Here is a 14,355-nt window from a genome sequence, read left to right as displayed (position 1 = left end):
CAAAGCCTCCGCAGCAGACCCGCGCTTGGTTGGGCGTGAAATCCCTCGCGGAGCGGCGCCGTCTGCATCGCCCCCTCCTGGCGGCTGCCCGCAAAGTGCGGACCGGATCAAGTCGCCGGAGCGGATGCACCGCCCGCCCCACTTTCCCGCCCCTCCACCCTTCTGAGCCGTCTGCCCCCTTAACCCTCTCGGGCCCGCGGGAGGCAGCTGCGGGTCGAGCCTCGCCTCGGGCCCCGCGCTGTCTGGTCTCGGCCCCGACCGTCCCTGCCCTGCAAGCGCGCGGGAGGCGGCTCCCGGGCCGCCCCAGCCCCTACCTGCGCCACTCGGGAGCCGCCCGGCCCGCTCCGGGCTCCGCCGCCACCTCCCTTGAGCTGGAGCGTCTCCCCCGGGCGGTGAGTGACAGTGCGGTCGGGCGGAGCTTCGGCGGGGGCCCGGGACACGGCACCGCCCCCGGGCTGGGCTGCGCCCGGACCCCCGCCCGGCGCCGTGACCCGCCCACTCTCGGGGACCCCCGCCCCCATTGTCTCCCCCCCCCCACGGACATCCCCACTTGCCCTCACCCCCGCCACGCCCACTGCTGGGCACCCCCGGGACCCTTCTGCCCCCAGAAGCCTCTTAGCTCCGCCCACTCCCAGGGAACCCCCCCCCTCACTCCAGGATCACCCTCATTCCTCACGACCCCGCCCACTCCCACGCACCCCCTGCCATGGCCCCTTTCCCCCCCGGATACCCTCAACTCTCCGTGCCCCCACAAATCCCCACCTCACGGACCCCACTACTTCTTCTATGCATCCTGGTTCCCCAGGGGCTCCTCCCAGACACCTCCCACGGGGAAACCACACACTCCCAGGGACCCCACCCTCACCACCATTCTGCACAGGCCCTCTCCCCTCAGAAATGCCCCCCCCATCTTTACATACCCCTTGACTCCAACCGTGTCTGCCCCCAGGAAGCCACTTGCTCCCAAGCACCCTCTTCTCTATCACACACCTACCCTTCACCCACCCTGCAGCTACCCTCTAGCTCTCAGCTGTTCCCCTCCCTCCCAGGCCCCATTCCCTAATAGCCCTCCATGCCCCCATGGATGAGCCCCCCTCCTTCATATACCCGTCACTCTCCTGGAAAATCCGGCCCCCCTGCAGTCCCCTATCTCACACACACCCTTCTCCCCTGGAAACCCCCATCTCCTGGTGACTGACCCCCTTGTGTCCCCTCATTCACCTACCATTTCCCTTGGGTTGCCCCCTTCCCCTCACATACACACTTCACCCCCCTCTTCACCATTCCCATTGCCTTGGACTAATCAGTACACTTCTATCCCTCCCCTGCACTTCCTCCCACACATCCTTTCTGGACACTATGATTTCTTGTCATTCCTCCACTCCAGCCTTCCTTCATGAATACTCCCATCCCCTCACATGCAAACCCTCATCCACTCTGGATTATTTCCTGTCACTTTCCTCCAATCACATCCATTGCCTTAACCATCTGGCATACTGTCATTCCCTCCACAATTCTCCTGGCTATTCCCCTATCTTGCCCCAACCCCCCCCATACACCTATCCTCCTGGTACACCCCCTTCTTTTCGCGGGCTGACCAACCCAAGACCTTTCTCATGCCCTCCTTACTGATTCCCCCATGAGATTCCCCTTTGGCCCTAAATTTACTTCTTGGGAACATCCTCTCAGCACCCTCCACCATCCCTGTCCCCTCACCCCCCCCATCCAACTCCCTCCTTATCCCCTCACACACCCTTCATCATAATTCCACACATCTTTGATACCCCCTCCATCCTCTTCCCTTTGATTTCATCAGAGAGCTGCACATGTGTACCTCTGTGTACTCCTTAGGAACACTCCCATCCCTCCTCACCCCAGTCTTCTCTGAAGACACTCACCTGCAGCCTCAATTCCCAACCCACAACTTCCCTGAGGAAGCAAATGAGAGAGTGGGGAAAACACCATCCCTCACCCAACATCTCCCGCTCCAATTTCACACTCCTTATGGGGGTAACCCAGTAGGGAGTCATCGTGGAAAAAGAGCTGCACTGCAGGCACTGACAAAGTAAGGCAAAAAGCTGGGACAGGATTTTGAAAGGCAGAGGGCAGTAATAGGATACAGGGAAGGGGCTGCATGGCTGAAGCTGCATGGAAGAAAATGGATTTTAGCTGCAGCATGTTAGACGGAAAAAGTGCTTTTATTCAGTCTTCCTGGCTCTATCTGGAGCTTGGGGATGTGGGTAAGCAGGTTATAGAAATACAGGCCAAGGAGAGCCATACATGACCCTGGGTTGTGGCAGCAGAGATGAAGAGGAAGAAGAGAACTTTTAAAAATATGATAGAGAGGGATAAGATAATTGGAGAGGAGCAATGGGGACATTCACAAGATAGCCTGCTTTACCACCAGTGCCAGCTCATCTGCCGGTTCATCACTTTCTGACACAAACACCTCTGTTCCTTCTTCCAGGGCACCCCTTTTTCACTGAACACTTCCCTCAACTGGTCTGAATGGCCAGTAATAGGATACAGGAGACTCTCCTGCTTTAAATCTGTGCTCAAGTCTAACAGAAATGTGGTAGTCAGTGGCAGCTAGAGTGGAAGAGAAAAGAGAATAAATCATATGCAAGATTGGAAAAAATATATTCTTTAGAGTACATATATAAACAGTATACCTCTCTGGCTGCCATATATTCTGCACTGGCGAGGCCACTTCTGGAATATTGTGTCCAATTCTGGACCCCCCATTACAGAAAGGATGTGGATGAATTGGAAATAGTCCAGCAGAGGGCAACAAAAATTATTAGGGGGCTGGAGCACATGACTTATGAGGAGAGTGCTGAGGGATTTATGCTTATTTAGAATGAGGGGGGTGGATTTGAAAGCAGCCTTCAACTACCTGAAGGAGGGTTACAAAGAGGATGGAGAGAGGCTGTTTTCTGCGGTGAGAGATGACAGAACAAGGAACAATGGTCTCAACTTGCAGTAGGCGAGGGCTAATTTGGATATTACTAGAATAAAGTATTTTACTAGGAGGGTGGTAAAGCACTGGGACAGGTTACCTAGAGAGGTGGTGGAATCTCCATCCCCAGAGGTTTTTAAGTCACAGTTTGACAAAGCCCTGACTTGGATGATTTAGCTGGGATTGATCCTGCTTTGAGCAGGGGGTTGGACTTGCTGGCCTCCTGAGGTCCCTTCCTTATGATTCTGATATATGTCCCGGGTGGTAAGCTTCATAAAGCAAATGGCTTTCTCCCTACATGTGCAACACAATTTGGCCCTGGGATCTCTGGCAATATAAGTACTATATACAAAACAAACAGTCAAAATGTTAAAGTTGCAAAGTCAAGCACTCAAAATCTAGGAAGCACTTCTGCATCCTTAACACTGGCCCTATTTATATAGAGCCACTAAACCCCAGAAAACGGAGGGTCTCAAAGAGAAGAAAACGGGTCTATGGTGAGATTGAGGAGATTAAGAATGGAGAAGAGACTTTTACACAACCAGGGAAGGAGCAGAAGTAGGCCTGGAGGAGATCAAGGAAGGAGCTGAAGAAGAGGAAGTCAACGCATCGGACATAGAGAACTCATTCAAGGAGAATACTAACAGAGAAGTGGCTGTGTTAGTTTGTATTCTAACAAAACAAACCAGCAGTCATGTAGCACTTTAAAGACTAACAAAATAATTTATTCGGTGATGAGTTTTTGTGGGACAGACCCACTTTTCTTTAGCACATCACCTTAAATAAATTATTTTGTTAGTCTTTAAAGTGCTACATGACAGTTTAACTTCTGTGCTGGGAAAGATAATGGAGCAAATAATTAACGAATTCATCTGCAAACATCTAGATGAAAATAAGGTGGTAGGTAACAGCCAGCATGGATTTGTAAAGAACAAATCATGCCAGACCAATCTGATAGCTTTCTTTGACACGATAACAAGTCTTGTGGATAAAGGAGAGGCGGTGGATGTGGTATTCCTAGACTTTAGTAAGGCATTTGACATGGTCTCACATGATCTTCTTATCAATAAACTAGGCAAATACATCTTAGAATGGGGCCATTATAAGGTGGGTGCGTAACTGGCTGGATAACCATTCTCAGAGAGTAGTTATTAATGGTTGGCAGTTACAATGGAAGGGCATAACAAGTGGGGTTCTGCAGAGACCTGTTTTGGGATCAGTTCTGTTCGATATCTTCATCAACAATTTAGATATTGGCATACAGAGTACGCTTATTAAGTTTGCAGATGATACCAAGTTGGGAGAGGTTCCAACTGCTTTGGAGGATAGGGTCATAATTCAGAATCATCTGGACAAATTGGAGAAATGGTCTGAGGTAAACAGGATGAAGTTTAATAAGGACAAACGCAAAGTGCTCCACTTAGGAAGAAACAGTCAGCTTCATACATATAGAATGGGAAGCGACTGTCTAGGAAGGAGTACTGTGGAAAGGGACTTCGGGGTCATAGAGGACCACACACGAAATATAAGTCAACAGTGTGATGCCGTTGTCAGAAAAGCAAACATGATTCTGGGATGTATTAACATGAGTGCTGTGAGCAAGACATGAGAAGTCATTCTTCCGCTCTACTCAGTGCTCATTAGGCCTCAGTTGGTGTATTATATCCAGTTCTGGGCACCACATTTCAAGAAAGAGGTGGAGAAATTGGAAAAGGTCCAGAGAAGAGCAGCAAGAATGATTAAAGGTCTAGAGAACATGAGCTATGAGGGAAGTTTAAAAGAACTGGGCTTGTTTAGTTTAGAAAAGAGAAGATTTAGAGGGGACATGATAGCAGTTTTCACATACCTCAAAGAGAAGGGAGAAAAATTGTTCTCCTTGGCCTCTGAAGATAGGACAAGGAACAATGGGCTTAAACTGCAGCAAGGGAGGTTTAGATTAGACATTAGGAAAAACTCCGTAACTGTCAGGATGGTTAAACACTGGAATAAATTACCTAGGGAGGTTGTGGAATCTCCGTCACTGGAGATATTTAAGAGCAGGTTAGACAGACACCTATCAGGGATGATCTAGATGGTGTTTGGTCCTGCCAAGAGGGCAGGGAACTGGGCTTGGGTGACCTCTTGAGGTCCCTTCCAGTTCTATGATTCGGGGACTGCTAGTTCATTTCATTCAAGGAGCTTTGAAAAGAAGGAAAGAAGTCAGGTGCTAGAAAGGAAATTGGGGTGCCAGAGGAGTATCCTCTAGGGCAGAAGTGCCCAAACCATGGTCTGTGCAGAACTTAATAATTCACATTCTCAAGAAATCTAAAATATACAAATACTTCCCTGAAGCAATGTTCAAATCTTTGTGTTTTATTTATTTACACTCTAGTGGTTCTCCATCTATGGAGCTGGCCTCCCAGGGGAGGTGAAGGAGAGTATCAAGGGAGGGAGGAGCTGTGTGCCTCTTTTTAAGAGCTCTAACTCCCAGCTCCCCAGCATGTACGCCCCTGAAGCATGGATAAAGGGGACAGCCAAATTCCTGTTCTCCCCTTCCAGCTCAGGCTCTGCTCCCTCCACTCTCAAATCTGTCATCTGGAGGCTGTGGGGCTCTGGCTGTCACCCCTGCACCTGCAGCTTCAGAGGAAAGAGTGGTTATTGGGGTGGTAGGGTGACCAAACTGTTTTTTAAAGGGACAGTTCTGTATTTAAGCCCTCCTGCAGGTGTCCCTACTTTTTTAAAAAATGGGAAATTGTCTCTCCCCTCACATCAGTACTGATGGATTCAACTGCTGGCTGGATCCCGCATTGCCAGCCAGCCAGCAGCAGAGGCGGGGTAGGGGAAAGACTGATGCAGGGGAGTGATGGTCAGGCTGGTAGGCAGGTAAAGCTGCAGCATGCAGGACTGGCCATTGCTCCTTCTGGTCCATCAGTGCAGTCCCTGCTGCATTCCAGCACCTAGTCAGCAACCTTCCACCCCACTATCCCATTTCCAGCCAGCACTGGCTAGTCACTGAAGTGGCTGGTGAGTGTGGATAGGAAGGGGACAATTAGTTGTCACATCTACTGCTCACTCATTGGCCCTGTACATGCTCTACCTCTCACTGTCCTATGCCTGCTGTGCCTGTTCACACACACCCTGTTCCTGCCTATCACTCCAGGCCAGGTGCTTCCTGCTCTTGGCACTGTGCAGGGAGAATCAGCCCCTAGCCTGATCATTCACCTGGCAGGCTCCTTCCTTCCCTCACTGCCTCTGGCTGGGCTGGCACACCAGGAAAGCTTAAGCCCTCTGGCCTGAGACGCTGGTCAGGATGATCCAAGTCCTGCATGTACCAAAGCCCCACACAGTGCTGGCATGGGGAGCTTCCCCTCCCACCTCAGCAGCTTATCTCTGGAGTGGCAGGAGGAATCTGTTTCCACCTGTTTGCATCCCAACCTTGCAGGTCCCCAGACATGGGCACTCAGCACCCTCTTCTCACAGAATCAGAACACTAGGACTGGAAGGGACCTCAACTGGTCATCGAGTCCAGTCCCCTGCCCTCATGGCAGGACCCCGCACCATGTAGACCAGTGTTGTCCAGAAGTACTTGACTGGATCATCACATGCCCCCTGCCACCCGAGCCAGGCACCACTCCCACACCCCAAGCCAGGCACTCTACCCCAACCCCCTCGCAAACTGCTGGTGACTCACCAGAGCCACGCCACCCTGAGCTGCATGCTCTCTGCCACCCAAGCCCTGAACTGCATGTGCCCTGCATCCCCGCCTTGAACCCTGAGCTGCATGTGCTCTGCTGCCTGAGACCCAAAGCACATGCACTGTGCCGCTCAAGCCCTGAATCCTGAGCTGCGCAAATTCTACTGCTGGAGCCTCGAATCCTGAGCCATGCACACTCTGCTGCCTGAGCCCCGAACATTGAGCCATACACACTCTGCTGCCTGAGCCCCGAACGTTGAGCCATACACACTCGGCTGCCTGAGCCCGGAACGTTGAGCCATACACACTCGGCTGCCTGAGCCCCGAACATTGAGCCATACACACTCGGCTGCCTGAGCCCCGAACATTGAGCCATACACACTCGGCTGCCTGAGCCCCGAACGTTGAGCCATACACACTCGGCTGCCTGAGCCCTGAACATTGAGCCATACACACTCTGCTGCCTGAGGCTTGCACCCTGAACTGCACACGGTCTGCCACTCAAGCTCTGAATCCTGAGCTGCGCACATTCTACTGCTGGAGCATCGAATCCTGAGCCATGCACACTCTGCTGGCTAAGCCCTGAACATTGAGCCATGCACACTCTGCTGCCTGAGGCTTGCACCCTGAACCGCACACAGTCTGCCACTCAAGCCCCGAATCCTGAGCTGTGCACACTCTGCTGCCTGAGGCTTGCACCCTGAACCGCACACAGTCTGCCACTCAAGCCCCGAATCCTGAGCTGTGCACACTCTGCTGCCTGAGCCCTGAACGTTGAGCCATACACACTCTGCTGCCTGAGCCTTGCACCTTGAACTGCACATGCTCTGCCACCTGAGCCCTGAGATGCCCACTTTCTGCTGCCCAAACTGCATGTGCTCTGCCACCTGAGCCACAAGAGCCACCCAGCAATCAAGCACCCTGTGCGAGCTATCCCACAGCCCAAGTGAGCACAAGAGGAACTGCTTCCACTGCTGCCAGCACACTCATCCCACCACGTGGTGGGCACATACGGGGTGGGCGTTTGACATATGCAGCTCTAAGGAGCTACTTCATCACATCATGCTGTCCAGTTCACCACATGTTGCAAACAGACAGCGTATTAGATATTGCAGGTCTAGGCCATCCCCAAAAGACATCTGTCTAACCTACTTTTAAACATCTCCAGCGATGGAAATTCCACAACCTCCCTAGGTAACTTATTCCAGTGTTTAACCACTCTGACAGCTAGGGAGCTTTTCCTAACGTCTAATCTAAACCTCCCTTGCTGCAGTTTAAGCCCATTGCTCCTTGTCCTGTCCCCAGAGGCCAAGGAGAACAATTTCTCACCCTCCTCGTTATAACCCTCTTTGAGGTACATGGAAACTGCTATCATGTCGCCTGTCAATCTTCTCTTTTCTAAACTAAACAAGCCCAGTTCTTTCAGTCTTTCTTCATAGCTCATGTTCTCTAGACCTATAATCACTCTTGTTGCTCTTCTCTGGACCACTGTTAATTTAAATGGGAATGGTTAAGCCAAAACCCTTTGGAAAAAAATCCCCTCTATTTCTGAAAGTTCCAACCCTGGCCTTCAAGTGTGAGTTTGGGTTGGATTAGAATTTAAGACAGAATTTAGGGAAATGACAATCTGCTCTGATCCTGCTCCTGGGCACCTGCTAGCAAAGCTCTTCCACACCCAAAGGTGCACCAGTTTCACTAAATCCACATAACATGCATCTTTAGGCCTGTTCTACCCTTACAATGGTTTGATATACAGTAGCTACATTGCTTATGGGTGTGACAAATTCACACTGCAGTGTACCACAGTTATGCCAAGCTAATCCCATGTGTAGATGTCCTAGGCTGCTGAAAGAATGCTTCTGAGATTGTATTCCTGTACCAGCAGAAGAACCCCTCTGTCACCAAAAGCTGTGTCTATGCTTTGTGGTTAAGTTGATATAATACATAGAGCATAGACATGGCCTGAGTGGAATTGGCCGGTTCTGTGTTCAGACAAACCAAAAGTTGCTCTTGTTCTGTACTGAAGGTTCAAATGCCCAAGCACAGTCACCCTAAAGCACTCCTGCCCATCTAACTGAAAATGTCCACAGACAAACAAGAGCAGTAGCAAATGGGCGAGTCATCCACCTTTAGAATGTTGAAATGTTAATGTAATTAAACACAGGCAAATTTTTGGGTATCTCTATTCTCCTGGCGTGGGCCAGGGTTGCACTCATGAAAACCCCACACGTTGAAACTTTAGAGGTCTCCTCCACTTCATGCTGCTACTGCTAGTATTGCAGAGCTGGAACCTACATGCTTGTTTTGGATGCAGTGGGTCCTATTTTCACCCTTTGATGCTAGCAGCTGATGATGATTTATTAATGGGGTTTCTGTGAGACCAGCAATGGCTGCTGATCTTCTGCGAACTCTGGTGAAGTAAATCCTCCCCCACCCCACACCACCACCCTGAATACTCAAGAAAATTAAATGAAAATACTCCATGAATGCAACAGTAAGGCTGTGAACATAAGTACACAAAAATTAGGGAAGGGAAATATTCCCCCTCTTGTTACACTTTATTATTATTGGCACATAAAATTTAGTTCAAAATGCTCTCACTGCTAATGGAAGATTAGCCACTGGACCAATGGGGCCTGTGCCTGGGAGTCCTGGGAAAATTGGTGCTCCCACACCCCTATGTGCCTGGAGCTCCTGCTAAGGAGTGGGATCAGAGCACTGGGGCTTGCCCTGCACCACCCAGAACTCCTGCCAGGGCGTGGGGGAAGCAGGAAGGCGGTGAATGGGGGCCTGTGGGGTCTGCAGGCAGAGGGGTTAGCAGGGCTGGCCTAGAGCCTCACAAAAGCATAATTCACCTCTGCTTAGGAGGTCTAATGTGTGTTGTAAAGTGGGAGGTGTTCACATACTCATGTGATGCCACATGTCAGTTAAATATCAGAGAAGAGTTGTGCAAATCACAGTTTCTTTGGAGGGAACTTTGACCGGAATTATTTGTGTCAGGTTTGGTCTGTACTACATGCATACTTCAGTATAAGTATGTCCCTTAGGGTGTGAGAAATCCACACCTCTGAGCAATGGTCCTTCTCATCTTTTCCATCCATGTGCAGAATAAATTTATGTGCACCAAGGTGTGACAATGTGCACCACCAGGTGAAACAAAACCCAGCTGTGGGCACTCTGTTAATCAGCTGGGCAGCATCTGAATCTCCTCTTACAGTGCTTGTAAGCACTGTATTTATGCTGACCTTAAATCTCTATGTAGACAATGCTGTTTTGGCAGGGGAGCATCTACTGCCAGCATAACTACCGCCTTCCGTTATTAAGATGATGGGAGAGCTCTTTTCTGTTGGATTGGAGCACCTTCGCCAGACACGCTGCAGCAATGCAGCTGGGCCAGGGTAAATTTGTAATGTAGATCAGTCCTGTTTATTTCTTTATTTGAAATCTGTGAGTTGGAGTCTTCTACCAGGTGGGAGTGTTAAAAGTTAGCCAGTATCTTTCCTCCCAGATGAGCCATCATCCCTGCTACAGCATAGGCCTGGCCAGGAGGCCAAGTTCTGGGAAAGGATGAGTTCTTTTTAGTGCTGGGGAGTGCAGCACAGATGGATTTTCATCCAGCCGAACTTCCTCCTTCATCATGAAACTGCCAGGGCAGGGGCAGCCTTCTCAGCATGCAAAGTAGGGGACTAGAGATAAAACATGAGAAGCATCTCCAACTTGAGGAACTACGTGGGTCACAATTTCAGAATTTCCAGATCTGAAGAAGTGGGTCTGCCCCATGAAAGCTTATCACCTAATAAATTATTTTGTTAGTCTTTAAGTGCTACATATCATGGAAGGACCGAGTGTCCAACACCGTCATCCTTGAGCAAGCTGGAATCCCAACCATGCACACCCTCCTCAGGCAGTGGTGGCTCCGCTGGCTTGGCCACGTCCACAGGATGAATGATGGAAGGATCCCAAAAGACATCCTGTATGGTGAGCTAGCCTCCGGCAAAAGACCTCCCGGACGCCCCCAGTTGCACTACAAAGATGTTTGCAAGAGGGACCTCAGGGAGGTAGACATTGAGCCGGACAGCTGGGAGGAGCTGGCAGACGATCGCAGCAGATGGAGGCAGGAACTACACAAGGGCCTTCAGAAGGGTGAGGTGAGGATCAGACAGCTAGCAGAGGAGAAGCGAGCCCACAGAAAGCACAGTAAGGACCTGCCAGACACCCATTACACATGCAACGGATGCAGCAAGAACTGTCACTCTCACATGGGCCTTCACAGTTGACGCTGCAAATGATTATCCCAAATGGAACTACGAAGGGCGCGATCCATAGTGTATGTAGACTGAAGGATGCTACTAAGTGCTACAGGACTGCTTTTTGGTTTTGTGAAGATACAGACTGACATGGTTGCCTCTTTCTGACCACTTCCCCAATGTGTATTAAATAACACACTATTTAGTGAATTCTGGTAAGTATTTTCAATAATACCTTTGTTAAACTGCTGGTAGTCCTGTGTTATATTCCTTCCCTTTCTCTGACCTTCTCTATTCTATTGTTTGTATTTTCCTAGAAGTCTGTTTCCCACAGATGGCCACTGCAAAATTTGGGCATGTCTGCTTTCTCAGTTTGCACCCCATTAACAATATGTCTGGTTAGAGCAGTAAAGTCTCCCTAATATGGATGCTGTTGTGTAAATATAGAGGGTCTTTTATTCCTGTACAGTAGACCCCCGAGTTAATTCAAATTTCCCATGCAACACAGAGGAGCCAGAAACTGATGAGGGCACCAGCCTTGTTAAGTTTCCTGGATCCAGCCAGTGGAGGGGAGCCCAGGACCAATGCTAATGTTGGTCACTTTCCTGGCTCCCACAGTGAAATGGGGAGCCAGGTGCAGCTGCTTGCCTGGCTTCCCATAGCTGGGAGAAGCCGCACTGGGTAGACAGCTGTGGCAGTGTGGCTTCTCCCAGCTGGGGAAACCCTGGGAGAAGCCACCCCACCACAGCTGCCTGCCTGGCTTCCCCACCTGGGGCAGCCAGGCGGGCAGACAGCCACAGAATGACATCTGACGAAGTGGGTCTTTGCCCACAAAAGCTTATGCTCATACATTTGTTAGTCTATAAGGTGCCACAGGACCCCTCATTGCTTTTCCAGAATGGCATCAAGTTAATGCAAGTTAAGCACAACTTGAACCCATGCACTTTGGGGGTTTGCTGTATACAAATTGGAAGTAACTACTTGTTTAAGTTAGTCTTATAGTAGTTTAACTGCATCTACAGCAGGCTTTTACTTGTATAATTATTTTGCCAACAAAACACACCTGTAACCAAAATAGTTACACCAAGCCTGTGGCTACACTAGCCCCCACCTTTCAGAAGGGGCATGCTAATGAGCCACTTTGGCAGATGCTAATAATGTGCTTCCATGAATATGCAATGCCTCATTAGCATAATGGCAGCCACATGTTTCAAAAGTGCTGCTTTTGGAACGCACGCTGCCCGTGTAGACAAGGCCCTGACGAAAGGACCCTCCAGCCTTTGAAAGCCCCTTATTCCCATTTGGTTTTGGGAAGAAGGTGCTTTCAAAGTCTGGGGGATTCTTTCGAAAAGTCCCTGTCTACATGGGTGGCGTGTGTGCCGAAAGCAGCACCTTCAAAACGTATGTGGCTGTAATTATGCTAATGAGGTGTTGCATATTCATAGGAGTGCCTCATTAGCATCTGCTGAAGTGGATCGTTAGCATGCCCCTTCCGAAAGGCAGGGGCTAGTGTAGCCATGGCCCAGTTGTTTCAATTGTACTCCAGGCCCCTTTTTTGGGAGGGGGTGGGGATTTGAAAACACACACATTTGCTTTCCCATGTTTCCCAGTTGCTTCCCCTCCACCCATCACTCATCCTGCTGCTGCTGCTGCAGACCACTGGAGGGTTTCTCTGAGCTGAAGTCTATTCCCATTACTGTCACATTTGCTCCGCACTAAGGCTGTGTCTACACTTGCATTCCTCTTTTGAAAGAGGCATGCAAATAAGGAAATTGAAAATGCATATGAGGTGGATTTACATACCTGGTGCCTCATTTGCATATTCTTCTTTTGAAAGAAGAAAAAACAGTGTAGATGTGGCTCTTTCTAAAGTAAACCCCATCTAAGAAAGAACCCTTCTTCACATAGGGATTTACTTTCGAAAGAGCTGCATCTACACTGTTTTTCTTCTTTTGAAAGCAGTTCTTTTGAAATCAGAATGTGCAAATGAGGCACCAAGTATGTAAATCTGCATCTCATTTGCATGCCTGTTTCAAAAGAGAAATGCAAGTGTAGACACAGCCTAAGTGTACAGCCTCTGTCCCCAACCAGACTGTGAAACTTCATCACCCTCCCTATTAACTCTGCCTACAGCCACTCTGTGGGACATTCTACTTCCTTACACTGTTCTTACAGCCAATCAAAATTACAGCTCTGGTTAATAAAGGTAATAATATTGATAATACTTTTTTAAAGCAACTAAGTACTGTACAATAATCTGATTAAAAATGCACTTAACCAAATCAACATGGGTCATATTAAATACATTCAGGGCTAAGAGATAAATGTAAAACTATGCCTATTAATTACCTATCATTTTAAGTCAATGATCTAGAATATAAAATTGTAGATGAAGTTTATAAATGAGACCAAGCCTGGGGGAGCAGTAAATGAACAGAACAAAATACTGTTTCAGAACAATCTGGATCATTTGTAAACTGGATACAATCAAACTACGTGTTAGCTATGGCTGAGCTTGTGAAGTTCTCATACAAGCAGCATTCCTTTGTCCATAACAGTCAATTTCCAAATCTGAGGAAATGTTCTAGGCATCAATGTTTTTGGTGCTTTGGGGAGTGAAGCAATCAGAAAAATGGAAGCCATGTGAAGCTCCTGTCTGCTCTTTAGACAGCCATCCAATTCAAGCACCTCTGCAATGATCTGTAGATCAAACAACTTGTTGATGGCACCCATTAATAACTTCCAGAATAAACATACTCTTATTTAATCTCCATGTATCCTCTCAATGGTTAAATAATTCAGAGGGTCAAAATGCTTCTCTCTCAGATAGAAAGGACAACCATGAAGAAATTGGGAGGGGATGGGGCTAGGGTGAGCAGAGACTGGAGATCCCAGTATGAGGGCTGGAGAAAATAGAACACTCCAAGTCACTGGGGAGGGGACAGGGGAACGTTGGTGTAGGGAGGGGGGCACAAAGAACCTATGGCCAGGGTCATTCATACCAATAAGCAAAACGTGCAGCTCTGCAGTGCACCAGGAGATTTGGGGCATGAAATCTGAGGGGGAGACAAAACCTCTGTCATAAAAGGGGAGATGGGAAAAGAGGCCTTGTGATGGGCTAACGAGATCACACAGTCTGTGACGGGAGGGAACATTAGGGAAAGCTGGAATTGGAAATGTGGGCCACACAGGGCCCCTGCCACTGTAGTGGAAAGGAGTGCACACGGCAACCAGGGTTGCCTCTAATTTGTTTCACCTATGCATGGAATAAATTTTCCTGAGTCCCAAGATGTGTGCATGTGCACCACCAGTAGAAACACACGCTGCCAGCTGTAGGTGCTCTGTTATCAGCTGGGCGGCACTTCAATTGCTCTCGGGCCACTCGCGCTCAACTTACAGGGAACATCAAAAGCAACGCTGGTGGAGGGAAACTGAAGGAGTCTGAAATAGGAGAAATGGAGGGGCATGGGTAGGGT

At 49.2% G+C, this 14,355-nt stretch overlaps 1 protein-coding gene across 5 annotated transcripts in view; it reads right to left on the bottom strand.

Moving 5' to 3' along the window:
• The window catches only part of ZMYM3 (zinc finger MYM-type containing 3), a 70,007-nt gene extending 69,632 nt beyond the window's left edge, over positions 1 to 375 (bottom strand). For 4 of the 5 annotated variants that reach the window (XM_075007827.1, XM_075007832.1, XM_075007834.1 and 1 more), the window contains exon 1: positions 315 to 375. The gene's annotated coding sequence lies outside the window, so the exon portion shown is untranslated. The remainder of the gene's footprint in view (positions 1 to 314) is intronic. The other variant, XM_075007828.1, reaches the window with a different exon arrangement.
• Between the last annotated feature and the right edge of the window lie 13,980 nt (positions 376 to 14,355).

Source organism: Carettochelys insculpta, chromosome 13, assembly GCF_033958435.1.
Source record: "Carettochelys insculpta isolate YL-2023 chromosome 13, ASM3395843v1, whole genome shotgun sequence".
NCBI classification, from domain to species: Eukaryota; Metazoa; Chordata; order Testudines; family Carettochelyidae; genus Carettochelys; species Carettochelys insculpta.
The sequence above is the reverse complement of the archived record's forward strand: the minus strand, read 5'-3'. Positions and strand labels throughout refer to the sequence as shown.